At 40.9% G+C, this 26,944-nt stretch overlaps 1 pseudogene; it reads left to right on the forward strand.

Moving 5' to 3' along the window:
* The window catches only part of LOC706323 (argininosuccinate synthase-like), a 57,190-nt pseudogene extending 31,922 nt beyond the window's left edge, over positions 1–25,268 (forward strand).
* The last annotated feature ends 1,676 nt before the right edge of the window (positions 25,269–26,944 follow it).

A 26,944-nucleotide genomic window follows, 5' to 3' on the forward strand; every position in this document is an offset into this window, starting at 1 on the left:
ATATTAATTATCTCTGTTCCAGGCTTTCAAGGACAGCAACAAAAAAACTCTTTTGGGGGAAGATAACAGATATCTAGATTGTACTTCAGTCGGTGAAATGTAATGCACAATTTCTTACTGAATTGAAACCATATCGAGGACAAAACTCTGAATTTTTTTCTTCTCTTGCCAAAATTCCGATCTAAGAGGTCTTGGGAGTCATGCCCTACAAATCATAAAGTCTCCTGAGAGGAGTTTTATTTAACTCTGTGTAACGTGGCTTACTTTCCAACCTGACTCTAGCATAATATCATATGACATTTAAGAGAGGAAATCAAAATATTTTAACCCCAAATATGTTTCTTTGCCATATCTTGAAATAGCCCTGCAAAGCTGTCTCTTGTAAGGGAAAATCTGTGTTCTGTAGAGAATCTCTTTCCCTTTTCCAGGACTCCTTATCTTAACCCAGACATTTCCTTTCTAGTGATTCCAGGTCTTTAGATGAACTCTTTCAACCAATTGCCAATCAGAAAACCTTTGAATCTTCCCGCTATAACCCTGAAGCCACCACTTCCAGTTGTCCCACCTTTCCAAACAAAATCAATGTACATCTTACTTGTATTGATTTATGTCTCATGTCTCCCTAAAATGTATAAAACCAGGCTAGCTGTAGCCTGACCACCTTGGGCAATGTTTTCAGGATCTCCTGGGGCTGTGTCACTGGCCATTGGCCACTCATATTTGGCTCAGAATAAATCTCTTCAAATATTTTACAAAGTTTGACTCTTTTCATCAATAATATTTACAGGTAAGAAAAATAATAAGCAAATATTTTCTTTCTGATGATATAAGATCTGAGATACCAAATGTAAATGACATAAGATGATGGGGAAACATAGAAGAAATGAACATTAGCAATATTCTTTGAGTTGTGGATACTTGAAGTCTCCATTCCCTTCATTTTTGGCTCACTGTAATCTTGTAACTGCCCAATGGGATCACCTTGCCCACTGCTTAGACAGAGCCAATTTATTAAGACAGGGGAATTGCAATGGAGAAAGAGTAATTCATGTAGAGCCAGCTGTGCAGGAGACCAGAGTTTTATTATTACTCAAATCAGTCTCCCTGAGCATTTGGGGATCAGAGTTTTTAAAGATAATTTGGTGAGTTGGGCCTTGGGAAGTGGAGAATGCTTATTGGCCAGGTTGGAGATGGAATTATAGCAGGTCAAAGTGAGGTTTCCTTGCCGTTTTCTGTTCCTGGGTGGGATGGCAGAACTGGTTGAGCCAGATTACTAGTCTGGGTGGTGTCAACTGATACATTAAGCATAGGGTCTGCAAAATATCTCAAGCATGGATCTCAGGTTTTACAATAGTGATGGTATCCCCAGGAGCAATGTGGGGAGGTTCAGACTCTTGCAGCCAGAAGGTGCATGACCCCAGTGACCCCGAAACTGTACTTTCTAATCTTGTAGTTAATTTGTTAGTCCTGCAAAGGCAGACAGGTCCCCAATCAAGAAGGGGGTCTTTCTGGGGAAAGGGCTATTTTCAATTTTATTTCAGAGTCAAACCATGAACTGAATTCCTTCCCAAAGTTAGTTCAGTTTACATGCAGAAATGAACAAGGACAACTTAAAGGTTAGAAGCAAGATGGAGTCATTTAGGTCTGATCTCTTTCATTGTCATAATTTCCTTAGTTATAATGTTGCTAAGGCAATTTCAGTCTGAAATTTATCCTATGACTTTATCACAGCTCTCTGCAAGCTCACCATAATTCAATTAAATCACTCGATCCACTGGATGCATTTGACCTTCACCATTCAACAGACAATTGAATGTTGGAGCACCTCTAAACTTTCTCCTGGACTATTTCCTCTTATTTTATTCATCTTTTGTAAGTTTTTCCATCTCTGCCCCTGACTTCTATCAACATATGTAGATCAGTCACTCCAAATGTATGTTTCCAGTTCAGATCTTGTCTACATACTCCAGATCCATATATCCAAGTCCTTCCAACATTTCCTCTCAGCTATCTCAAAGGTCATTACACTTATCAATGCCTGATATGCTTAGGATATTTTCCCTTCCAAATCTCATGTTGAAATTTCATCTCCAATATTGGAGGTGGGGCTGAGTGAGACGTATTTGGGTCATGGGGGTGGATTCCTCATAAATGCCTTGGTGCCATTCCTTGGTAATGAGTGAGTTTTGGCTCTGTTGGTTCATGTGAGAGCTGGTTGTTTAAGGGAGCCTGGTATCTGTATCTGGCTTCCTTTCTTGCCATGTGTTCTATACACACACCAGCTCCCCTTGCCTTCTGTCATGACGGGAAGACACCTGAAGTCCTCACCAGAAGCACCAGAAGTAGATGTCAGTGCCAAGCTTCTTGTAGTCTGCAGAACTGTGAGCCAAATAAACCTCTTTTCTTTAAACCATCCAGCCTCAGGTATTCCTCTGCAGTAATGCAAAGCAGACTAACACAAGAACAAAGAACAAACTTGTGTGCCAGCCTTTCACGTCCAGTTCCATGAGTCAGGAACCTAGAGGTCTTCCTTTTCCCCTTGCAATCAATCTATCTCCAATCCTCATAGATGTTTCTCATTTTGTCTGCATTTCTCCATTTCTCTCACCATCCATCTGGTGGAAACTACCTTGGCCTCTTACCTGGACACTTCATCTGCTTCCTAAGTGGTCACCTATAGACCTGGTGTTCCTCCTTCCTTCATCCTTTTATTATTTATTTATTTATCTATTTTGCATCTCAAAGATTTTTCACTCTTGTTGCCCAGGCTGGAGTGCAGTGGCACGATCTCGATTTGCTGCAACCTCCGCCTCCCAGGTTCAAGTGATTCTCCTGTCTCAGCCTCCCAAGTGGTTGGGATTACAGGTACATGCTACCACGCCTGGCTAATTTTTTTGTATTTTTAGTAGAGATGGGGTTTCACCATGTTGGCCAGGCTGGTCTCAAACTCCTGACCTTAGGTGATCCACCTGCCTTAGCCTCTCAAAGTGCTGGGATTACAGGTATGCCTCATCCTTTTAATTGCTTGCCATTGCTCTTACAATGAATGCTATTCCTGATGGTCCTCATGATGCTCTGCTTTGCCTGGTTTTAGTTCTCACTTCTCTCTACTTTTCACCTTCCCTGAAAACCTAGATTTTCTCTAGCCCTACCTACCCCTGCTGCAGACCCTTTGCCATGCTGTGTCTTCTACTTGGAGCAGGCAGAATTTATCTGTGACCTCCTGAACTAGTTCATTCCCTTTGTTACAATTTCTCCTGGCATCATATTTATTTCCCTCATAATACCCACCACAGTCCATAATGATACAGCTATTTGTCTGATTTTTTTTATTACTGTCTGCCTCCACTAAACCATGCGTTCCAATGCTTGGCTCGTTTTGTTTACTCCCTTATCGCCTTCATTGAGTATTCTGCCTGGAAGAGCATTGGCACATCACCCATACCCATGAACGAATGGATATGAGCACCGTAACTGCTGAGTTATCTATAGACTTAGCAGCTAGGAAGCTTGTCTTGGATGAGAATGTTAAACAGGAAACTCTATCCCTCAAGAGTTTCCATTCTGGCTTCTCCTACTGATTCTGAAAAGCAAAGCATGTGCTTGGGTGACTGACACAGCACAGTGCATGAATATGTCTGAAGAGGTTCCTTATGTAGCTCATGGGACCATGTTTAATTGAATAATGTTCTACTACTCATGTTTTTATCACTTCTGTACACTGGAAGTCTGAGGGTAAATGATTCTTCTCAATGCATTTCTTACCTCCAATTACATTCACCCTAATCATTGTGTTATTCATTGTATGACCTCAGCCTGTGAAGCAAGCTGTCATGTTTTTCCTGAAGCCACCAAGACTTGGGGTCAAGATGCCTGGCAGGGAATGAGGCAGTTGGAAAACACTAAGGAGCATTTCTTCTCTGCTCAAGGGCAACGATTAATTTGGAAATGGGAAATACTTTGGTCAACCAATGCTACTGTTGATCTTCTTAAATTATGCGTATCAAGTATTCTATTTTCCCAATTGCAGCAATGACAGAGCCATAGAGAGATTCCTGTAAGACAGAGTATCTAAAAAGGAGAGTGGAGTGTGTGTGTGTGTGCGTGTGCATGCACACACTTGTATATAGAATTCCACCAACACTAGGATAAATGTTTGTCTCTGTATTTAGCTTGGCTATAACTCCATGACATAAAAGTAGACTCATTTAAGTCATCAGTGAACACCATGTTAAACACTAAGACAGACAGATGTGAGGATAATATGTATGCATACATGGGCCAAGGCTGCAGCATACAGCATATTAATGAATCCTGTCCCAAACCCAGCAAGTTGCTTAGATGTTTAAAAAAATTATTCAAATTGAAGTCAATATCCAACTACAGGTAGCTTAAACTTTGCAAAAGAAATGTCTTATTAGATGCTAGAGTGCCTTAGAAACATTGAATTCCATGTCTGAAGCTTTTTTCATAACCCTAAAGCTTTTTAATGTTATGAGTTGACTGCAGGGTAAAATTTAGAATATGTATATAGAGAGACTGAGTATCCCTCATAAAATCCTTCATTACTAATGTAGTTTACCTTAGAGTCTAAAGAAGATTGAAGAGCAGAAATTTCAAAGTTAGCATCTTCAGCAAGAACCTAGTCCAGATATTGACGAGAACTAAGACAGCAAAAGTTAGCATTGTGTCTTCTCATGAAAATGGAATTCTCTAGCAAAATGTTCCATCTAATGGACACCACCATGCAACCTTGCAAGAAAAGGGGCTGGGCATACGTCTGGTGGGGAAAAAATTTCCCCAGAGAATAATTCTGCATTGGCTTAAGTGAACATATGGTTGTTGAAGACTTACTAACAGGAACATTGACAAATAATGATGTTTCTGGATTAATTTATTTACTCATTTACATTTTACAAATCATTTATTAACTCACTTATTGGTACCATGTGCCAATCTTCCACTTTGCCCAAAGGGGATGCCAAAAACATTCATTTACCACATCAGTTAACATTGAAAACAAACAAACAAAAACTTGTTTTTCATTAAAAGAAAATTCAGTGTTCCAAAATGGTTGATTTGAATGATCTAATGTCTCTGTAAAGAAAATATCTGACAAAAGAGAAAACTACTTGACCCCTTCCCACCCCACCCACAAGGACTGCAAGAGATATTCTGCAGTTTTCCCAAAAATGGGCATGTGGCTTTAATGCTAACTGTTGGTACAACTTTGTTTTGTGTTGAAGCTGTGCTTGGGAAAAGCAGGTAGAATAATAAATCTACCTTTTATTGGTCTTACAATGGAAAAATGCACATAAAAGGATTTCAATAGGGCTTTTCAATAAAAGAGAAAAATGAACTTTCTGTCTTCCAAGAATACCAAAAATAGAGTCTACAGGAATATCAGGCAGGAGCTATTAAATGCCCTACAGATCCCATAAACAAATAATAAGTTCCTGGGATCCTTCATGGTCATTTATGATATCATTGAACTGAAAAAACAACCAATCAACAGATAAACAGATGGCTGACTTTCCTTGCTCTCAAAGAAAGAGTCAAAGAAATGGAGTTTTTAGAGATAATCCATTGGTATACCAGCAAGACCAAGTATCTCTGGGCTCAGTAGGGGTGTGTGCAGAGCCACGTGGAAAGAAAAATCTGTGCCATAAATATGTGTTTTCCCACAAGCCCTCCCACATCACATGGAGGTCACCTTTGGGGAAGATTTTGTTATTTTAACTAAAATTGATCTGTTTCTTTTAATTTTAAAATATTTAATTTATACTAAACAATGTAGAAGAATGTTCTTTAAATTTGATTCAGTGTAATTTTTATGTATAAAAATTGGGCTATATTTTGGAATATACCCTTTACGTTATATATATACACACACACAAGCACATACACATATACATAACATTTATTTCATATGTCTACAAGATGTGAATACACATATATACATATAAACATATGTATTTGTTTATGTGGGTACATGTTATGGACTGAATGCATCTCCCCAAAATTCATGTGTTGAACCCTCACCTCCAAGGTGATGGTGTTGGGAGGTGGGGCCTTTGGAAGGTGATGAGGTCGTGAGGGTGGGGCTTCATGAATGGGATGAGTGCCCTTATAAAAGGGATCCCAGAGAGCTCTCTCGCTCCTTCCACCATGTGAGAACACAGCAAGAAGGCTCCATCTAGGAACCAGGAAACCCTCACCAGACACTGAATCTACCGCACCTTGATCTGGGACTTCCAGCCTCCAAAAATGTAAGCAGTAAGTGTCTTTTGTTTATAAGCCTCCCAGTATATGGTATTTTGTTATAGTAGCTTAGACAGCCTAAGATAGTACATATTAGTATTTGTATAATTCCATTTCCTGAACAGTTTTGAGTAAAGTAAATCACGAATCTTTGAATTTATGCCTTTTCTTATCTGCTTTATCTTTAATTCTTATTTTTCTTCTTATAGAATATTGAGACATAAATATTTAAGTGTAAAATTTTCATCATAAAAACAGGCAGAAGTTTGACAATATGTTGCAGATTGGAATTAGACTTTAGTAAAGTATATTGCTAAAGGTAACAATAAAAAATATTTTACTCCGCACGCTAGTAATATCTGGAAGCTCAAACATCAAACAATATTTATAGTATTCATCCTCCTGATCCCTTCGTTAATGGCAAATGAGACTGAGTATAGCGATTGTTGGCCAAGGACCATACATTTTCATTTTTCAGTAAATATTAACTTCATAAATGAAATCATTGACTCCCCACGTTTCCGATGTAAAGTATCATATGGCATGTACATTTGAATATCCAGCTTCAAAAGCTACTAATCAATAAAATTGAAAATAGCAGTGTTTCAAGAGAAGCATCAATTCAGTGAGTTTTCAAAGAAGCTCATAGAATTATTTACTGTTTGTAAAACTCACATTTTCCATCTGTCTTCTAGGAAAAAGTTATCCCAGGCAGACAAATTAAATCCTGGTAGCTGAAATCATCTTAAAGCTGTCAACAATTATAAGCAGTATGTCCCAAATGGTGGGTGAAGGGTGGTACAGTATCCTGGTATCTATCAAAGCTATCTCTAATTTATTTTTTTATGGGCAATGAGGAATACCACTTAATCTTGGAAAACATTTTTCTTGTTTTTCTCCATTACATATAAATAACACTACATTTCAAAAATAGCTCAATTATCCAGTTGTAATAATACAATTGAACTATAGATTCTCTCTCCTTACGTCTCTTCTTCTGTCAGCTTTTGCTTTTTTCTCAATTATTCCTGCTTCCCTCCTTTTCCTCCCATTCATCCTCTTTATCCCTCTTTGGAAACTGTGCCTCCTATAAAAGATGGGGCCAAAATGCTAAAGAAAACACGCTTTGTCTAAATCTGCATGCCAGTAATATCCGGAAGCTGAAATATCAAACAATATTTATCGTATTTATCCTCCTGATCCCTTCGTTAATAGCAAGATCATTGCCATCAGTATTTTGTGTCACAAAAACCATCTGCTTTGTATTACTTTGCTCAGGCTTCCATAACAAAGAACCATAAACTGGGAAGCTTAAAAAACAGACATTTATTTCTCACAGTCCTGGAGGCTGGAAGTCCCAGAGGAAGGTGTGAGCAGGGCTGGCTCCTCCTGAGACCTCTCTCCTGGGCTTGCCAACATCGTCTTCTCCCTGTGTCCTCACAGGGTCGACCCTCTGCATGTGTCTGTGTCCTCATCCCCTCTTCTTATGAGATGTCTTAGTCCATTTCAGGCTGCTATCACAGAATACCACAGACCGGGTGGATTATAAACAACACACATTTATTCTCTCACAGTTCTGGAGGCTGGAAGTCTGAGATCAAGGTGCAGGCAGGGCTGGTTCCTTCTGAGGCCTCTGTCCTGAGCTTGTAGACACTATCTTCTCCCAGTGTCCTCACCAGGTCGTCTCTCCGTGTGTGTCTGTGTCCTCGTCTTCTCTTCTCATAAAGTGTATTAGTCCATTTCAGGCTACTACAACAGAATACCGTAGACTGGGAGGCTTATAAACAACAGACATTTGTTGCTTGCTGTTCTGGAGGCTTGAAATCCAAATTAAAAGCATGGCAGATTCCGCGTCTGGTGAAGCCCCGCTTCCTGATTCATAGACAACGCCTTCTCACTATGTCTTCACATGGCGGAAAGGGCGAGGGAGCTCTCGGAGGTCCCTTTTATAAGGGCACTCATTCCATTCATGAGGCTCTTCTTAAACCTTGGGAGTAAGAATTTCAACTTTGAATTTTAGGGAGACATAAACATTTACATGATAACATAAGGCCACGAGTCATATTGAATTAGGGTCCAGTCTAATGACCTCATGCAACTTAATTACCTTGTGAAAGACCCAATCCCCGAATACAACCGTCTTCCATGGTACTAGGAATTAGGACTTCAGCATATGAATTTCTAGGGACAGAATTCAGCCCGTAATAAGTTCCTTCACCATCCATGTTATCATCCTTGCTCCCTAGAACTCAGACATACATCTACCCACCCACACCCATACACAAACACATACACACACACACACATACACACACACACACACACACACAGATCCAAATGTCCATTGGGATCCATAGGACCTCTCAAGTTAGTGATACTCTTTTTTAGGTTTGGAGATTCTACCTGCATTCACCCTTGAAGCCCACTCCATCCTCTGCAATAGCTTGATTTAAGATGGTCACCAAACCAGTAACACTACAGAAACTTTTGTGACTGTTTGCAAATGCTTGTAGACATCTAATGGCCAGTTCCTCTTTTTGTCTTATTTTTCTAAGTATTTTATTATTTCTAAGTATCATATGGTACATACATTTGAATATCAAGCTTCAAAAGTAACTAATCGGCCAGGCACAATGGCTCACGCCTGTAATCCTAACACTTGGGGAGGACGAAGTGGGCGGATCACTTGAGGTCAGGAGTTTGAAAGCAGCCTGGCCAACATGGCGAAACCCCGTCTCTACTAAAAATACAAAAATTATCCGAGCGTGGTGGCATGCACCTGTAATCACAGCTACACGGGAAGCTGAGGCAGGAGAATCACTTGAACCTGAGAGGCAGAGGTTGCAGTGAGCCAAGATCATGCCACTGCACTCCAACCTGGGCAACAGAGAAAGACTCTGTCTCAAAAAAAAAGAAAAAAAAGTAACTAATTGATAAAATTAAAGGTGGCAATGTTGCAATAGATGCAGCCATTCAGTTATTTTTCAAAATAACCTCACAGAATTCTTTGTCTATTCAACTCACATTTTCCACCTTTGTTTCTAGGGAAAGGTTATCCACATGAAAACCAAATACCACATGGTCTCATTTAAAATTCCTTAAATAAATTTTATTGTGAGGTTTACAACATGCTGTTATGGGTACATTGATATTATTAAAATACAAATTTAATATATCCACCCTCTCACATAGTTACTTTTTCCGTGTGATAAGATTGCATTAGGGATCTCTGTGCCTTATAGTTTATGATGGTGAAGTTAAAGTCACATGGGCTCTCCATGAATTCCAGGTGAAGCCAGAGCAGCCATGAAGAATTCACAGTCGATGAAAAATGACACTGTAGAGTCACCTGTCTTCCAGAAATCAGTAATTCTGCTTCCTCCACTCTTGGGTAATACTTTTAAAAAGGGTAACATTCCATAAAAATGAAAATACATGTGGGCTTTCTGTATTTTTAGAGTCCTATTGAGAAGGTTAGGAAGTCTGGAAAGCTAATTCTCTGGCTGTCCAACTAATGATTGCGTAGGATGGGAGCATGGACACAGCTACGCATTTGTAACTCTCATCCCCTCCACATTCCAGAAGGCAATCCATGTTTTGGACAGAAATTTAAGCAAAATATTTGCCACTAATTCAAGGACACTCTAAGCATGTCTTGAGTGCATACCATTGATAATTAATTCCATTTTCAGTGTGATAATAAACATTCTGTGTCTAGGTGGCTTGCCAGTTTTAAAGCCTCTCAGGACCCAGCTAAGACTTTGGGATCAATTACTCTACCAGGGCACCCTCCCCAAGGTAATTCTGATGCCCCCTGGAATTCCCAGATGGCCAGAGCTAGAAAAGTTAGCCACAAGTGGCTTTTGGGTCAGATACTTTCTATTTCCCATTTATGCTGAGTCCTGTCAATCACCCAGTAAGAGACCATTTGCAAACAGTTTGCACTGAGGTTTGAATAAAGTCACCTCTGTGATCTTTTGTTTCCCAAAACAAAGACAGTGGCAAGTAACCTAAGTAAAGCAGTGAATGTGTTCAGGACTTGCTATGCAGTCTGTAAACAGTTCTCTCTCTGTAAAGATACCACAAACCCTAGCTGTCCTGAGTACAGGGTCACACAAGGCCATTGTATGAGTCAGCTGAGGCCATCATAACAAAAGTCCACAGACTAAGGGGCTTAAGAAACAGACATTTATTCTCCCACAGTCCTGGAGGCCGCAGGTGTGAGATCAAGGTGTGGGCAGGACTGGTTCCTCCTGAGACTTCTTTCCTTGGTTCGCAGACACCGTCTTCTCTCTGGGCCCTCACAGGGTCCTCTCTTTGTGTGTGTCTGTGTCCTCATTGCCTCTTCTAATGAGATGTCTTAGTTCATTTCAGGCTGCTATAACAGAATAGCATAGACTGGGTGGCTTAAACGACAGACATTGATTCTCCCACAGTCCTGGAGGCTGGAAGTTGGAGATCAAGGTGTGGGCAGGGCTGGTTCCTCCTGAGGCCTCTCTCCTGGGCTTGTAGATGCCATCATCTCCCTGTGTCCTCACGTGGTCGTCCCTCTGTGTGTGTGTGTGTGTGTCCTCATCTCCTCCTTTTATGAGGAGACCAGTCACATTGGATCAGGGTTTACCCTAATGACATCATTTTACCTTAATCACCTCTTTAAAGACCCTGTCTCCAAATACAGCCACATTTTGATGTCCTGGAGTTTAGGACTTCAATATATGAATTTTAGGGGGATACAATTTAGCCCATCACCGTTTTTTTCCTTTCTGACTCAATCCTAGGGGACAGAACAAGGACAGGCTTTCAGTAACTTGCCCTGAAGTTTTTCAGAACGGCTGAGATTTACATGATGAAACAAACCAATGTAGGAATATTTCCTTGGGGCTCAGTATGTGTAAAAAAAGTGGTGCAACAAAAAGCTCAGACTCAAAACACTGGGTTGGAGTCTTAACCTAGTCACTCACTAGATCATGAGTCCTAAACAGTACACATACATTATGGAGGCCGGGTTCATCACTCTGAAAATAGAGATGTTTCTATCTGCTGGTAGGCTTTTTCCAAGGATTAAGGATAAAAAGATTGCATCACATGAAATGTGATGTTCATTTTATTTCCTTCTTTTGAAAATGTAAGCTGACATGTGTGTCTTATTACTAAATATCTGGTGCATCTCCCAGGATCCTATAAGAGTTTACTGTCAAATGGGCATGGCATTATAACACACGTGCGTAAACCCACAGGCATGTACATAAACACACAGGCACGTACACACACTATACTGCAAGGTAAAACAACAGCCGTTACTGGAAAAGAGTGAGAGACAATAGCCTTTTGCTCCTCTTGAAATGAATCAATGAATAGATGTTTGTTAGGAAAAGAGAGAATTCAAAGGCAGTACCAGCCATATAGGAGGTACAGACATAGACATGGACGTGATGAAATGTGAAAGAAAACATAAAAACTCAGGACCTCAATTCGCTCTTCCAAAAGGAAAAACCAAGGTGAAAGTTGAATCATGCAAGAAGATGCCTTTCCTTTCATTCCTAAGCAGATAGCTACAGATAAAGGGTTAAACATCCCCACAGGTAGCTATATAAGCTAGGTTCACCTTATGCAAAGTGCTAATTTCCTAAACATGAGACAAATACATGCTTGACTATTGCTCCTCTTGCTCCCTTTCTCTTGAAATTTCGATTCAGTAATGTGACCATACCCTCCCTTTTTCCCTTCAAGCCCACTTCTCCCTTTTAAACATTGAAGCCTTCAGAATCATCTTTGGAGAAAGGCACAGACCACAGACTGTTTCTCTGAATCCATGTTTATTTCTTCTGGGCACGTCCTTAACCTTGGCAAAATAAACTTCTAAGCGGATTGGGATCTATGTCAAATACTTTTTGGTTTATAGAAACTTGAGCAGGTTTGAGGAATAGAAAATTGTCCAGTCTGCCAGGAACACACAGAAAATGTGCAAGGAAGTGGTAAGAAATGACACTAGAAGTGGAGATCATGGTAATATGGCTGGGGACACTGGATGCCAAGCTAAGAATGTTGTGGAACATTTATGCCTGCCAAGCCATCAGAAGTGATTTGTATTGCTTTGTTGTTGAGAATGAGAACAAGAAAGGCCATGCATTAAGAAAATGTAACCCAAAGCAACATGTAAGAACGCAGAGAGACCACTTAGATGTCAACTGCAAAAATGGAAATGAAAGTGAGTATGTAAGTATCCTATTTGCCGCTATAACAAATCACTACAAACTTACTGGTTCAAAACAACACCAATTTAGTCTGGCAGTTCTGGAGGTCAGAATTTTGACTTGAGTCTTAGTGGGCTAAAATCAAGGTGTCAGCAGGGCTGTGCTCCAGGTTAGGGGAGAATCCTTTTTCTTACCTTTTTCGGCTTCTAGAGACCTTCTTCCTCCATCTTCAAAGCCTGCAAGGTGCATCTCTCTGTGTCTTTTTTGGGTAGTCACATCTCCTTTGCACTCTCTTTTTTCTCCCTCTTTCCACATTTAAGGACTCTTAATGACATTGGTTCTACCTGGATATTCCAGGGTAAAACTCCCACTTCTTTTTTTTTTTTTTTTTTTGAGATGGAGTGTCACTCTGTTGCCCAGGCTGGAGTGCAGCTCACTGCAAGCTCCGCCTCCCAGGTTCACACCATTCTCCTGCCTCAGCCTCCCCAGTAGCTGGGACTATAGGCGCCCACCACCACACCCAGCCATTTTTTGTATTTTTAGTAGAGACGGGGTTTCACCGTGTTAGCCAGGATGGTCTCGATCTCCTGACCTCGTGATCTGCCCGCCTCGGCCTCCCAAAGTGCTGGGATTACAGGCGTGAGCCACCGCGCCCGGCCTAAAACTCCCACTTTTTAAAGTCAGCCAATTAGCAACTTTTATTCCATCTGCAGCCTTCATTCCCCTTGACATCTAATCAAGTCTATTAATATGTTCCAGGGATTGTGATGTGTACATCTGATATGGCTCGGCTCTTTGTTCCCACCCGGATCTCATCTTGAATTGTAATCCCCAGGTGTTGAGGGAGTGACCTGGTGGGATGTGATTAGATCTTGGGGTGGTTTCCCCTGTGCTGTTCTTGTGATAGTGGGTTCTCTCATGATCTCACAGTCTTATAAGTGGCACTTTCTCCTTTTTGGCTCTCTCTTGCTTGCCGCCATGTAAGACGTGTCTTGGTTCTCCTTCACCTTTCGCCATGACTGTAAATTTCCCGAGGCCTCCCCAGTCATGTGCAACTGTGAGTCAATTAAACCTGTTTTCTTTACCAGTTACCCAGTCTCAGGCAATTCTTTATAGCAGTGTGAAAACAGACTAAAACAACATCCTCCGTGAGCGTTATTCTGTCTACCACTGAGATAAATGTCCTGATTAAGTGAGATTTTCCCAGCCTTCCTGTTTTGAGGTAAGCTTTTTTTCTGTCTCTCAGAGGAACCAAACAGGGGCTGAACACAAAAGTTAAAACAGAAATAAAGCAGTGCTTCTTAGCATGTAATTCCATCTTTAACTCATCAGATCTTAGGGCATTTAGCTTGGTGGCAGGCAGAATAAGGCCCACCAAGGATGTGCATGTTGCAGTCCCTGGAACATGTGAATAGACTTGGTTAGACACCAAGGGGGAATGAAGGTTGCCAATGCAATTAATGCTGCCGATTGTCTCGGTTTGTGAGCACAGGATGGCTCTCCTTGCAACTGCATCTCTGTTTTGTATTCACTACTGCTATTTCCAGAGGGACCCACTCTTCCTAGAATGGACTAGGAATGTGTGTTTCCAACCAAGACACTGTGGAGAGTGTCAGAGAGCACTAGGAATGATACCTGAGACCAGAAGTGAGAGCCAGGGCTGGCAAATGTAGCTCTACCCCAACCCGGAGGAGATGTAAAGACAGTAGTTCACCTCTTATCTATGTGGGATACATTCAAAGACGTCTTCCCCAACCCACTGTGTATGCTTGAACCAGGAGATAGTACCTAACCCTTTACATACTATGTTTTTTTCTGTACAATACATATTTATGATAAAGGTTAATTTATAAATTAGGCACAGTGAGAGATTAATAGAGGTAACACATAATAAAAAGGAACAATTATAACCGTATGCTGTAATGAACACTATGTGAATGTGATCTCCTTGCTCCTAAGTGATTAACAGGGAGGTAGCATGTACAGTGTGGATGTGCTGGCAAAGGGATGATTCCTGTCCCTGCGGTCACAGAGCAAGATGGTGTGAAACTTCATCATGCTTCTCATAACAGCATTCAATTTAAAACTTATGCATTGTTCATTTCTGGAATATTCCTTTTAACATTTTTAGACTGTGGTTGACCACAGGTAACTGAAACCGTGGAAAGCGAAACCAAGGATAAGAAGGAGCTACTGTAATGATTTTAGAAAGTGGGAAAAATAAATTTACTAGGGGAGAATGATACTACGGACAAATTGGCATGATGATGTTATTTTTTCCAGAAACATCTAGCTCGAGTGAGTTGGCAGGTGGGGTTGAAGCAGAATTGAGGTTGCATCCTGTTATCAGAGAGAGTACCAGAGCACTAAGGGTGTTTGCAGGGTAGTGTTGTGGTTTCCAACCATGACATTGAACTAAAAGTGGTTTGGTCCATGCGTCTGCACCCAGATGGCACAGTGAAGACCCTAGAGAAAGTGAGTTGGAAGGACCCAGAGTCTTAGTGAATTCTGAAAGCCACTATTTCAGATACGGTGATGACAGCAAATGTAGGTATGATCACTGCAGGGAAGAAATTGAGAGAAGTGAAGAGAAGGCGTATTTGGGGTTCGGCAGGTCAAAGATGACTTAATGGTGTCATGCACGAGTTCTATAAACTTCAAACCTATTAGAATTTTAATTACCCAACTTGAATATCCTTTGCATGTCATCACTTTAAAGTTGGCTAAAAGAAGTCATAAAAATAATGTAATGCATTTGTACATTACTGGAGAGGGAAGAATCTGTTTTCTTCATTCCTCTGGCATTTGGAGCAGACATAGTTTATGATTTAGCTGTAAGTATATCTTAATATGCATGGAAGAAGATATATTTTTCTTCATGACAATGTATAAATTTAAAATGACTGCAGTGACACTTTGGATCACAAAAATACCTTAGGAGGGAAACCTTGTTAAATCATTTTCTGCTTTTACTTTTTGGGTATGCCTTCAGAAAAAAAAAAAAAAAAAAAAAAAAAAATTGGGGTAGTTGGGGAGGAAAGGGGTAAAGTCAAGCCAAAAACTAATCAAAAATAGCAAGGAATAATGAAAATCCAGTGCTTGGATTCCATTTGCAATAAATGAATGCACATGAACTTTGACATTTCCAGTCTTTGGAGAAATAGTTTTGCTCTCAGAATATTTTTAATCCAGGAGGCAACAAAGGCAGGAATGTGTGAGTCTGTCTAGTTTAATTCTAGTTTAATTCTTCAAATATAAATAAACCCTGTGGTTACAAGAACAGTTTTGGGAGGCAAGTTGCCTCAGGTGGTATAATCAAAATGGAGTGTTATTAAAAGATTAATCACAGTAAATATTTCCTCCCAGGATGCAGTAGCTAAATCTCACTAAGACCAGCGAGTCTGCTAGCGTAGGCGTAAATGTCTCCTTCACAGACAAACTTTTGGAGTGCTCAGGGATGCTTAAGGGTGAGCCCAGCCTCCTTTAGTGGTTCCAAGTCAGCCCTGTCAGACTCTGTCTCTTCTTCTCCACCCATTCATTCATGGATTCCATACCCAGAACCCATCTCAGAAGCAGAATCCTGTGCCGCCCCCCAAATCTGACACATGCCCTCCATGGGACAGAAATTGAACCCATGTTCCATTAGGACCTTGAGATTGTCTCATTTACTTTCCTGCCTGGACTTGGCTCTTTCATTCTACACAATGCGAAACTATCACTCGGAATCCCCACTGGACCACAAACAATGGATGGTTTATCAGTCTGTTTGAGGCATCATAATAAAATACCCAAGGCTGGGGAGCTTCAACAATAGACATTTATTTTCCCATCATCGTGGAGGATGGAAGTCCAAGATCAAGGTGTGGGCAGGGCTGGTTCCTCCTGAGGCCTCTCTCCTGGGCTTGTAGATGCGGTCTTCTCCATGTGTCCTCATGTGGTCATCCCTCTGTGTGCATGTGTGTGTCCTCATCTCCTCTTCTTACGAGATGTCTTGGTCCATTTAAGGCTGCTGTAACAAAATACCATAGACTGGGCAGCTTAAACAACAGACAAGCCTGAGACCCAGGAGAGCCAAGGGTGTGAGTTCTAGTCTGAGTCTGAAGGCCTGAGACCCAGGAGAGCTGAAGGTGTGGGTTCCAGTCCAACTGGAGAGGCCTCACCTCCAGAAGGGCCAATGGTTTAAGTTTTAGTCTGAGAGCAGGAGAAGACTGATGTCCCGGCTCAAGCAGTCAGGTAGAAAGAGTGAATTCTCCCTTCCTTTTTCTTTTTATTATATTTAGACCTTCAGGGGATTAAATCACCCCTATCTACACCTGTGAGGGCAACCGGCTTCACACAGTCCACCAACTGCTGATCTTATCTGCAGACATTTTCACAGACACATCCAGAAATAATGTTTAACTGAATTCTGGGCACCTTGTAGTTCAGTCAAGTTGACGCAAAAAGTTAACCACCACATCAAGATGCCTATTTCATTGTATCTCTGTTATTTCCTTCCCTCCCTCCCTCCCTTCCTTCCTTCCTTCCTCCCTTTCTCCTTCTCTTTCTTCCTTCCTTTCTCCCTCCCTTCCATTCTTCCTTCCTCCCTTCCTTCCTTTTTTCTTTCTTCCTTCTTCACTTACTTTCTTTCTTCCTTCCTTCCTTTCTTCCTTTCTCCCTTTTCCTTCCCTTTCTTCTTTCCTTTCTCCCTTCCTTCCTTCCTTCTTTCCTTCCTTCCTTCCTTCCTTCTTTCCTTCCTTCCTTCCTTTCCTCTATAGCTACCAAGCTTCTACTATGCCTCAGACACCATGGTCCACGTTGGGAACATAATACAGACAGTAACATAGTTCCTGCTCTTGAATCTTCCCAATGCATTCCACAAGAGAGATTTTTCAGTTTGTCCATGAGTTTTCAAAATTAGATATATTTTCTAAAATAAAACCCATGAATTCAGGTTCTAGGGGGAAAAAAGCCATCTGGGTACACAGAAAAATAAGGCCAATATTTTATTGGCAAGTATGGTTGACCCTCTAACAATGTGTGGGTTAGGGCCACTGATCCCCTGCCCAGTCAAAAATCTGCACATAACTGTTGGCTCCCCAAAACTTAACTACCAATAGCCTACTACTGATTGGAAGCCTTACTGATTACATAAGCAGTTGATTAACATGTATTTTGTATGCTATGCTCATTATATGCTATATTCTTTCAAGAAAGCAAGCTAGATAGTAGGAAATCATAATGAAGGGAAAGTATATTTGCTATTTATTAAATAGAAGTGGATCATCATAAAGGTCTTTATCATCAACGTCTTCATGTTGAGTAGGTTGACGAGGAGGAGGAGGAGGAGAGGTTGTTCTTGCTGTCTCAGCAGTGGCAGAGGTGGAAGAAAATCCACATATTAGTGGACTTATGCAGATCTAATATATGTTGTTCAAGGGTCAACTGTACAGAAAAAGTCATTGCACTTGTTTCCAGCATGGGTCATTCTGTTTTGGAGATGCTCACATCCTCATTGATCACGAGCCCAGGATATACTTTGAATCCTCATATTTGCAAAGACTTTGCATAGGATTTCAGAAACCCACAGGTCCTAGGATTGCAATGTGTAACAGGATAGCCACTAATTGTGTGTAGCTATTTAGATTTAAGTGACTTAAGTGAATTAACATTAAATAAAATCAAAAATCCAGTTCTTTATTCGCCACTAGCCACCATGTTTTCAGTGTTCAATAGCAGCTAGCCAGCTATTGAACTGTGCAGATTATAGCACATTTCCATGACTGCAGAATGTTCCATTGGACAGAACTGCTTCATGACCTGGAGTACGAAGGTGAACCCCAGATGCCAGGTGAGTGATGACTGGGTCCAAGAATGTTTAAAGCTCTTCCAACATGAGCAAGGTTCCTATCTCTAACCTGAGTTTCCGCAAACCAAAACAGATCATGCATTTATTTAGATATATTTTCTAAAATAAAACCCATGAATTCAGGTTCTAGGGGGAAAAAAGCCATCTGGGTGCACAGAAAAATAAGGCCAATATTTTATTGGCAAGTCTGGTTGACCGTCTAACAATGTGTGGGTTAGGGCCACTGATCCCCTGCCCAGTCAATGAAGGGAAAGACAGAACTTTCTTATGTTCTAGCCCAACTAATGAAGGGAAAGACAGAACTTCCCCGTCCTTGGCCACACGACATCTCCTCATACTACACCTATAATCTTTGTATTTTACGAGTTTCTATCCATGTGCAAGACAGATATTACAGCAAGACATTGCAGACAGAACAACCTCCACAGGTCTCCTGTCTCTACTCCTCCTGTCAATGTTTGTTTTGTATTTTTACACTGCCATGCTGTTTCTAGTTTTAAGAGTTCAGATAGAGGCTAGGCGCTGTGGCTCATGCCTATAATCCCAGCATTTTGGGGGGTTGAGACGGGTAGATCACTTGAGCCCAGGAGTGGGAGACCAGCCTAGACAACATGACAAAACCCTATCTCTACAAAAAATACAAAAATTAGCCAGACATGGTGGTGCGTGCCTGTAGTCCCAGCTACTCAGGAAGCTGAGGCGGGAGGATCACCTGAGCCTGGGGAAGTCGGGGCTGCAACAAGCCAAGATCATGCCACTACACTCCAGCCTGGGCCACAGAGTGAGACTATCTCAAAAAAATTAAAATAAAAAAATTAAAAATAAATAAATAAATAAATTTTAAAAAGGGTTCAGACAGAGAATTCTTGAAGCTGTTAATACTGGAGGTGAATTCCTGGGTATTAAAGGTCAATGCCTCTGAGCTATATCAGCTTAAGTGTGTGGTTTTACCTGGTTAAGCCTCAGCTTCTGCACTCCTTTATCCCCCCGAAAAAATGGGGATGAAAATAAAAACACTTCCTGGGTTGTTGTAAATAGCAAGTATCTAATAGAGCTTTCAGAACATAGAAGTGCTCAGTAAAAGTTTGATGACACTTTGTAAATACACTTGGTTTTCTCTATAGGACCTCAAAAACATCCCCGCCAGATTCCTCTCTTTTAAAGAAGAGGAATTTTTCTTTAAAAAAAAAAATTTAAAAACCTGTTATTTTTCTTTTTAAAAACACTCTTATTTTCAGTACACGTGAAGGTTTGCTACATAGGTAGACACATGTCTATGGGGGATTCTTGTACAGATTATTTCATCACCCAGGTATTAAACTCAGCACCCAATAATTACATTTTCTGCTCCTGTCCCTCCTCCCACCCTCCCCCTTCAAGTAGATCCCAGTGTCTGTTGTTTCCTCCTTTGTGTTCATAAGTTCTCATCATTTAGCTCCCACTTATTAAGTGAGAGCATGCGGTATTTGCTTTTCCATTTCTGCGTTAGTTTGCCAAGGATAATGGCCTCCAGCTAGATCCATGTTCCTGCAAAAGACATGAATTCATTCCTTGTTGTGGCTGCATAGTATTCCATGTTGTACATGTACTGCTTTTTCTTTGTCATTGATGGACGTTTAGGTTGATTCCATGTCTTTGCTATTGTGAAGTGTTGTAGTGAACATTTGCATTTATGTATCTTTATTGTAGAATTATTTTAATTCCTCTGCGTATATACACAGTAATGGGACTGCCGGGTCAAATAGTAATTCTGCTTTCAGCTCTATTAATTAATTAATTAATTTGAGACGGAGTCTCACTCTGCCCAGGTTAGAGTGTAGTGGCACGATCTAAGCTCATTCGAACCTCTGCCTTGTGGGTTCAAACAATCCTCATGCCTCGGCCTCCTGAGAAGCTAGGATTACAGGCACCCGCCACCACGACCAGCTAATTTTTGTATTTTTTGAGTAGAGACGGGATTTTGCCATGTTGACCAGGCTGGTCTCGAATTCATGACCTCAGGTGATCCACCCTCCTCGGCCTCCCAAAGTGCTGGGATTACAGGAAGCAGTCACCGTGCCCAGCCTGCTTTTAGCTCTTGAGGAATCACCACACTGCTCTCCACAATGGTTGAACTAATTTACAGTCCCAGCAACAGTGTGTGTTTGAGAAGAGGAATTTTTCATCAAGAGTCTGATCTGGGTGTTTACTTGATGTTCTGCTTTCCCCTTCTTTGCTGATGGATGTGAGCTAGAGTCAGCTAAAGGTTGTCAGGTAAAAAGAAAAGCATTGCCATTGCATTCACAGAATCTTAAAGGATACTCGTCACTGGGAGACAAGGTAGAAGGACGACATCACGCATGAATGCAGTTTTGCAACCTGACCCTGGGTCTTGGAAGCTGCAATTGCTGCAAGTCCCATGTGGGTAGACTGGGAGATAACAGGGCAGCCAGTTAGCCGTGCAGCATGTCAGCCATGGCCTGTGCTATGAGGAAATACATTTTAAAATGTCATTTGTTAAATTCTGTTTGTCAGGAACCTAGAAGGACTCCATTTACACTGTGTCTGAATGGGCATGGATACTCTTTCATTATAAGAAGTATTTTGGCCGGGCATGGTGGCTCACGCCTGTCATCCCAACACTTTGGGAGGCTGAGGTGGGCAAATCACTTGAGGCCAGGAGTTCAACACTAGCCTGGCCAACATGGTGAAACTCCATCTCTACTAAAAATACAAAAATTAGCCAGGCGTGGTGGCATGCGCCTGTAAGTCCAGCTACTCAGGAGGCTGAGGCAAGAGAATTGCTTAAATCTGGGAGGTGGAGGTTGCAGTGAGCCGACATCACGCCACTACACTGCAGCCTGGGCGACAGAGCAAGGCTCTGTCTCAAAAAAAAAAAAAAATGTATTTTTAACAGCACAACAAAGATCTCATGAAGCCACCACGATAATAATTGTTTGGAAAGAAAGGAATTCACCATATTCCTATTTTAAAGGAATACCTTGACCTTGTTTCTTGAGAAAAAAGAAAAGAACAGAATTTAAAATAGCACATCATAAAGTTAAAACATCATAATACTTTTCTTGGATGGCTGGAAAAATAGATTGCTAAACGAACAAGTTCAAAAATTGTTATTTTGTCCCATGACTCGGTATCGACCCAAAGGAAAAGAACTAATTCTATCAAAAAGTTACCTGCACTCCTATATTTATCGCAGCACTATTCATAATCACAAAGATGTGGAATCAACCTCAGTGTCCATCAATGAATGATTAGATAAAGAAAATTACTCAGCCATAAAAAGAAAAGAATGAAATATTGTCATCTGCAGCAACATGGATGGAACAGCAGGCTGTTATCCTTAGGAAATGACTCCGAAATGAAGAGTCAAATATTGCACATTCTCACATATAAGTAGGCTATAAAGAATTTGTACACATGGACATAGAGTGTGAAATCATAGACTCTGGAGCCTGGGAAGGATGGGAAGGTCGGGGTGAAGGATGAGAAATTACTTATAGGTACAATGTACATTATTTGGGTTCTAGATACACTGGAAGCCCACACTTTACCACTACCTAATACGCCCACGCAACATGATGATCTATTTCTATTTAATGAATGGCAAATATACTTTCCCTTCATTATGATTTCCTTTTATCTAGCTTGCTTTATTGAAAGAATGCAGTATATAGTGAACATAACATACAAAATACATATCAATCAACTGCTTATGTTATCAGTAAGGCTTCCAATCAGTAGTAGGCTATTAGTAGTTAAGTTTTGGGGAGCCAACAGTTATGTGCAGATTTTTGCACTTGTACCTCCTACATTTATAAAAATTTTTTAAAAAATTGTTATTTTAATAGATTTGGTTAACAAGAAAGGTACACTGAGGAGATTTAAGGTTTCATGTATGCCTGTATTTACATATTCAATGCATAATTTATACATATTTAAGACATTATATGCTTTATAAATTATAACACATGCAATTTAATATACTTTTTTTTTTTTTTTTTTTTGAGACAGTCTTGCTCTGTTGCCCAGGCTAGAGTGCAGTGGCGTGATTACTGTTCACTGCAGCCTTGATGTCCCGGACTCAAGCAATCCTTCCACCTCACCCTCTTGAGTGGCTGAGACCACAGGTCCACGTGCCACTACACCCGGCTCATGTTTTTTGTATTTTTAGTAGAGACGGGGTTTCATCATGTTGCCCAGGTTGGTCTCAAACTCCTGGGCTCAAGCAATCTGCCTGTCCCCACCTCCCAAAGTGATGGGATTATAGGTGTGAGCCACCGCTTATAGGCCAGGCGCTGTGGCTCATGCCTGTAATCCCAGCACTTTGGGAGGCAGAGGTGGGTGGATAACTTGAGGTCAAGAGTTCGAGACCAGCCTGGCCAACATGGCAAAATCCTGTCTTTACCAAAAATATAAAAAATTAGTCAAGTGTCGTGGCGCACACCTATATTCCCAGGTACTCAGGAGGCTGAGGCATGAAAATGGCTTGAATCCAGGAGGCGGAGATTGCAGTGAGCCAAGATCGTGCCACTGCGCTCCAGCCTGGGCAACAGAGTGAGACTCCATCTCAAAAAAAAAAAAAAAAGAAAGAAATAATTTTATATATTTAATCCACACTTAACATTTTAAATTTAGATTTTTAGTAAAGCATTACAATTCAAAAAGAAAAGAGTACTTTTTTTTTTTTTTTTAATCTGCTCGTAGCAGAAGGTCAAAAGCAACAAGACACAATGAGAATGCTCTTTCCCAATCTTGGCACTGACGTTGGACTTTATGAACAACTGCTGAGAGAATCATTTTGGCAGAGTATTTCCACTGAAATGTCAGCGTTCCTCGGTCATATAATTGGTGTAATGAGATATTATATTATAAATACAGCATCCTGCATTTCAGAAAAACCACAAAGTAGCTTCAGAAACTGTCCATGGGGAGCTCCAGGGAGCCCAGGTGGAAATGAGGTGAGGGAGATGAGTTTAAACTTATCATTCACAAGCTTTCATGTCTGAATGGTAGAAGTTACAAAGTGATATTGTTTTTATCCACACACATTACAAATTCAAGGAAGCCCTGGCTTTTTGGTAACAATGTAAGAGGTGTAAGTGCAGTTTTCTTGCATGGATATATTTATTGCACAGTAGAGAAATCTGGGCTTTTAGTAAACCCACCAACTGAATAGTTAACGTTGTACCCATTAAGTAATTTCTCATCCCTCACCCCCCCAACCCTCTGTGTCTTTATTGTCTGTTATTCCACTCTCTGTGTTCGTGTGTGCCTCGTTATTCAGCTCGCACCCATAAGTGAGAACATGTGGTGTTTGACCTGAATTGTTTCACTTAAGATAATGGCCTCCAGTTCCATCTACGTTGCTGCAAAAGACACGATTTCCTTCTTTCTTCTGTATGGAAAGAATGTGTTATATATTAAATTGCATGTGTTATAATTTATAAACCGCATATAAATTGCCTTAAAGTATGTATAAATTATGCATTGAATATGTTAATATAAGCATACACTAAACCTTAAATCTCTTCAGTGTGTCCTTTATGTTAACCAAATCTATTAAAACAGCAATTTTTAGGCCAGGCACAGTGGCTCACGCCTGTAATCCCAGCACTTTGGAAGGCTAAGGTTGGTGGCTCACCTGAGGTCAGGAGTTCGAGACCAGCCTGGCCAACATGGTAAAACCCAGTCTCTACTAAAAATATAAAAATTAGCTGGGCATGGTGGTGGCGCCTGAAATCCTGGCTACTTGGGAGGCTGAGGCAGGAGAATCACTTGAACCTGAGAGGCAGAGGTTGCAGTGAGCCAAGATAGCACCACTGCACTCCAGCCTGGGTGACAAGAGTGAAACTCCATCTCAAAGAAAAAAAAAATTAAATATGAGCCGGGTGCAGTGGCTCACATCTGTAATCCCAGCACTTTGAGAGGCCGAGGCAGGCAGATCACTTGAGGTCAGGAATTTGAGACCAGCCTGACACACATGGTGAAACCCCGTCTCTACTAAAAATACCAAAATACCAAAATTAGCCGGGCATGGTGGTGTACACCTGTAATCCCAGCTACTTGGGAGGCTGAGGCATGAGAATCATTTAAACAAGAGATGCAGAGGATACAGTGAGCCAAATTTGCACCACTGCACTCCAGCCTGGGTGACAGAGCAAGACTCAGTCTCAAGAAAAAAAAATTTATACAAATTTAGGAAGTACAAGTGCAGTGATGTTGCATGGATATATTACATAGTGGTGGAGGAGGGCTTTTAGTGCATCGATCACCTGAATAATCTACATTGTACCTATAAGTAATTTCTCATTACTTATAGAGACCCACGACCCTCCCACCTTTCCCAGTCTCCAGTGTCTATTATCCCACACTCTATGTCCATGTGTACACATTGTTTATCTCCTACTTATAAGTGACAACACGCGGTATTTGACATTTTGTTTCTGAGTCATTTCACTAAGGATAACGCCCCTCATTCCATCCATGTTACTTCAAAAGACATGACTTCATTCTTCCTGTGGCTGAAGAGTAGTCCATTGTGTATTATATATATGCCACAGTTTCTTTATCTTCTCATCCACTGATGGACACTTAGGCTGGTTCCATGAATTTGCTATTGTGAATGGTGCTGTGATAAACACACGCATGCAGGTTATCTTTTGGCATGATTTTTTTCCCCTTTGGGTAGTGGGATTGTTGAATCAAATGGTACTTCTATGTTTAGTTCTTTGAGATGGCTCCATACTATTTTTTGTAGAGGTTGTACTAATTTACATTCCTACCAACAGCATATAAGCTGACATTCCTCGAGGGTGTGTGTTTTTATAAGCTAGAAAGGCAATTGTGTGTTTGCTGAAAGGCCTCCCCAGGAGAGATGGGCTTCCAACATCCACGGAAACAGTAGGGTTTGTGTCTACGCGAAAGTCAACGAGCCCTGTCTGGTGCTGCAGCTTGGACAGATTTAGGCATGAAGGGGCTGCAGCAATTTCCTCCAAGGTCAGCATGTGAGATAGAACAGAGCCAAGAATTTTCAGGGGGAAAGAATGATAAATGAAACCAGGTAATGGCTTTTGCCTTTGCACATAAATGGAAGGCAGGCCCAACACTCATGATAAGCACTGTGTGGTTAGGGGACTCTCAGGGATGAGAAAGGCCAGATGACCGGGTTCTGTTCTTTCCATCTGAGTGAGTTTTCTTTATCTGTCTAAGGCTGGAGGCATGTCCAAACCCACATGGATGAAGCCAACCTCAAGACTCAGGAAAAGACTGAACCCAACTTGATCATGCATGTTTGCAAGTCAAGAGATCCTGGCTCTAAAACGAATTTGTCTAGTTGCCTCAAAGACTGTGAGCATCAGATAAGCTCAGTATTGGGGCAAATCATTATAAACATTTCTGGTACAGAAATCTAAGGAGCTAGAGTAGGTGATAGCTTTATAAATATCTTGTTCCAAAATTACTTTATAGGGCCTGAATTAAGCTTGCTGGAAGGTCCCTATAATAGGCATGCAGTCCTGTGAATTTCCATCTCTGTTTTTCTGTTATGTTTTGCTGCGTGATCTTTGCTAAGTTTCTGTGCCTTCATTCTGTATGTGTGTGTGTGTGCATGTGTGAAATAATTGTTCAATTTCATTTACTTCACAGAACTTTGTTGAAGGTTAATGAAACAAGTTGAAAAGCATCTGCTAAAATTCTGAAACAATGAGTTTTAAATGAATGGGTCACTCTTACTATTTTGTTACAAATCTGCTAAGATGTGGGTCTACTGTGATAAAGTAAAAAGAGCTGGGACTCCATGAGCAATAATATATACAATAAAATGCGTTTATTAGATTAACTCTAGTGAATTTGGGATTGGCTGCTTGACCCAGGGAAGGAAAAGATACAGGGATCCCTCCTTCTGTCTTATGGGATGGGAAGGGACTATCTCATGGTAGGCCATAAATAACTATATAATGGAGGATCAACTTAACCAGGGCAGTTTTAGGAAAGCTGCTGCTATACAGAAATGGAAAGAAACGGAGGATGGAGAGATAGAAAGAATTAGAGGATTTTTAAAATCAGTGCCTTAAAGACCTTACAATGGGAAATGGAAATACTTTGTTCCTGAATCCAAGTGCCTAGGTCAGTTATATAAGGAAATTCAGGCATCATTTTACCTTGTTACATTAGGTCTCTGAAACTGCTGAGTCTTCAGCTGACATAGTTCTGAGTCCAAGTCACCATTTGCCAATGATGATGATGATTGTGATGGTGATGATGATGATGTTGGTGATGGTGATGATGGTGGTGGTGGTGATGCTGCTGATGACGATGGTGGTGGTTATGGTGATGATGCTGATGATAGTCATGGTGATGGTGGTGATGATGATGATAGTGCTGGTGGTGATGGTGATGATGGTGATAATGATGGTGGTGATGGTGATGATGATGGTGATGATAGTGCTGGTGGTGTTGGTGATGATGATGATGTTGATGACAGTGATGGTGATGATGGTGATGACGATGATGGTGAAGATAATGGTGGTGGTGATGATGATGGTAGTGATGGTAGTGATGGTGATAATGATGGTGGTGATGGTGGTGATGGTGATGATAGTAATGGTGATGATGGTGATGATGATAGTGATGATGGTGGTGG

Source organism: Macaca mulatta, chromosome X (assembly GCF_049350105.2).
Source record: "Macaca mulatta isolate MMU2019108-1 chromosome X, T2T-MMU8v2.0, whole genome shotgun sequence".
Lineage (NCBI taxonomy): Eukaryota > Metazoa > Chordata > Mammalia > Primates > Cercopithecidae > Macaca > Macaca mulatta.